The following is a 3,124-nucleotide window of genomic DNA, read 5'->3' on the forward strand; positions in this document are numbered from 1 at the left end:
ATAGACTACTTCAATATTCAATGTAAGTAATTTGTCTTGTGATCTATCATGTGATCTCCAACATAGTTTCTATCATCAAGGCCATATTTCCCAACTACTAATCCTTCCTCTTTGTTTCCAAGTTTCTCATTCCAGTCACCAGTATTTATCAATGCATCTTGATTGCATTTTTTATCAATTTCACACTGAAGATGTCTGTAGCATTCTTCAATGTCATCACCTTTGTTTTAGTTGTTGGCATGTAAATTTGAATAATGGTAGTATTAACTGGACTTCCTTATAGGTGTATGAATACTATTCAATCACAGGCAGTAATGTCCTTCAAGACAGATCTTGAAATGCTTTTTGATAATGAAAGGGACACCATTCCTCTTCAATTTGTTGTTCTTGGCATAATAAACCATATGATTATCTGATTCAAAATGGCAAATACCTGTCCATTTCAATGCATTAATGTCCAGGATATTAATCGTAATGTATTTCATTCCTTTTTTGACAACTTCCAATTTTTCTAGATTCATACATTTGTACATTCCTAGTTCTGATTATTAATGGATGTTTGCAGCTTTTTCATTTTGAGTTGTGCACCATTAGTAAATGAAGTTCCTGAGAGCTTTGCTCCATCCATATCATTAAGGTCAACTATAATACATTGAAACTGTTCTTGATATAATCTGTAAATTCAGGTAGATAATGACAAGTTATAGATAACATACTGAAGAATGGGCATTCCAGAACACTTAATTGTGCTTACGAGGAACCTATAAATCGACCAAGAGGCAGTCATTTGAACAGAACAAGGGGTCACTTAGTGGTTTAAAATCAGGAAAGGTTTACACCAGGGTTTTATTCTTTTATCATATTTATTTAAGCCATTTGCTGAGCAAATAATATGAGAAGCTGGATTATATGAAGAAGAACATGGCATCAAGATTAGAGGAAAATCCGTTAGCAACCAGCAATATGTAGATGATACAACCTGGTTTGCTAAAAATGAATATTTCAATGCAGATCAAAGACCACAGTCTTCAGTATGGGTTGCACTTCAATGTAATGAAAACAAAAATCCTCACCACTGGACCAATAAATAACATAATGATAAATGGAAAATGGATTGAAGCTGCCAAAGATTTCATTTTGCTCGAATCCACCATTAATACTCATGGAAGCAGCAGTCAAAAATATTCAAACAACATGTTACATTAAATCTGCTGCACAAGACCTCTTAAAATGTCCAAGAACAAAAATGTATTTTTGAGGACCAAGGGGCACTTAACCCAAGTTACAGTATTTTCAATAGCCTCATATGCATGTAAAGTTAGACTGTGAATAAGAAAGATCGTAGAAGAATTGATGTTGCATTTGAATTATTGTGTTGGAGAAGAACATTAAAAGTACCACGGACTTCCAGAAGAACAAACAATTCTGTGTTAGAAGAAGTACAGCCACAATGCTCTGTAGAAGCCATGATGGCGAGACTTCGTTTCTCATATTATCAGGAGGGACAAGTCCCTAGAGAAGAACATCATACTTGGTATAGTGAAGGGTCAATGAAAAAGAGGAAGACCCCCAATGCAATGGACTGGCACAGTGGCAGCAGCAATGGGCTCAAGTGTAACAATCATGAGGATGGTGCAGGTCTGGGCAGTGTTTGGTTCTGTTGTTGATATGAGTCCTATGGTGGCTATGAGTCCACACCTAACAACAACTAGTTTGAGAAGTTAGCTCTTCCCCAATTGTATTTTGAGTGACTTCTGACCTGACAGGATCAACTTCTGATACTACATCTGACAATGTTCTGCTGCTATTTATAACGTTTTCAGTCACTTTTTCCTAGTCTTAATCTGGAAGCTCCACCCAAACCTGCCCACCATGGGTGATCCTGCTGGTATGTGATGTATCAGTGCATTGCTTCCAGTATCACAGCAATGCACAAGCTACCACAGGATGACAAACTGACAGGCAAGTAGTGGAGGTAAAGATTTACAAAGCAGATCATCTGTTGTACATTCTTTAATTCATACACATTTTTTTCATCCTATTGATTACAATGACTTCAGCGTAACATCACTTCCTCCCTGTTTTTCTGTTTCTGTTTTCATTCCTCCTTATTTCCTAACCCTTCTGAATTTTGACGCTGGGTAAATGCTTCCCTTTTTATTTTAAATAGTTGATTATTATAAAGGAGCTCTGGAAGTGTAGTGGTTACAAGTCAGGCTGCTAACTTCAAGGTCAGCAGTTTGAAACTACTAGCCATTCTGTGGGAGAAAAACGAGGCTTTCTGCCCCATAAAGAGTTACAGCTTCAGAAACCCCATACAGGGTTGCTGTGAGTCGGAACTGACTCCACGGCACACCATCACCACCACCATACTTCATTAGTGTAATTGTTCCCCTCATATACTGTCTATTGATTGAACTGCTGGGATTAGTTCAGTTCCAGACCACAAGGGTGACTAGAGGCCACAGTCTCAGGGCTTCCACAAATCTCTATCCAACATGTAAGTCTGGTGTCTTTTATGATTTTGAGTTTGCTGCACATTTTCTTTCACTCTTCTCAGGACTTTCTAATGTGGTCTGGTCCATTTCAGAGCGGTTGGTAGTAGTAACCAAGCACCATTTAGTTTGACTGGTCTCAGGGTTATAGAGGCTGATGTTTGAGTAGTCCATTAGTCTATTGGACTAATTATTTCCATGAGTATTTGATTCTCATCACTATTCTTTCCTCTGGATAGGGAGAGACCAGTAGTTACACCTTGTAAGATCTCAGTCACTACTCACCAAAGTAGGACGCTGAACATTGTCTTTGTGGACTATGTGCTATGCAATTAACCTTGATGTCCCTTTCATACTCATCATGTACTGTGACATGCACACTGAAAGTAGCAAATAATATAGAAACTCTGGCTCCCTTCACTGCTGTTTGACATTGAAGGTTCTAACCTTACCAGTGAGGCCAGAAAACATCATCTTCACAACTGCAAAAGACAACTTTCCTTGGTCCTAGGTTGCCAGCTTCAGCAGTATTATCTTTATGATCTTTTATCATTTCTACTAGTAGCATGTGCTTTAAAATTAAACACAGCCTCAAGGTAACCTTTAAGTTTGGAAAGTAGTTAAAAGGA

This window comes from Chrysochloris asiatica, unplaced genomic scaffold (assembly GCF_000296735.1).
Source record: "Chrysochloris asiatica unplaced genomic scaffold, ChrAsi1.0 scaffold00008, whole genome shotgun sequence".
Taxonomy (NCBI): Eukaryota; Metazoa; Chordata; class Mammalia; order Afrosoricida; family Chrysochloridae; genus Chrysochloris; species Chrysochloris asiatica.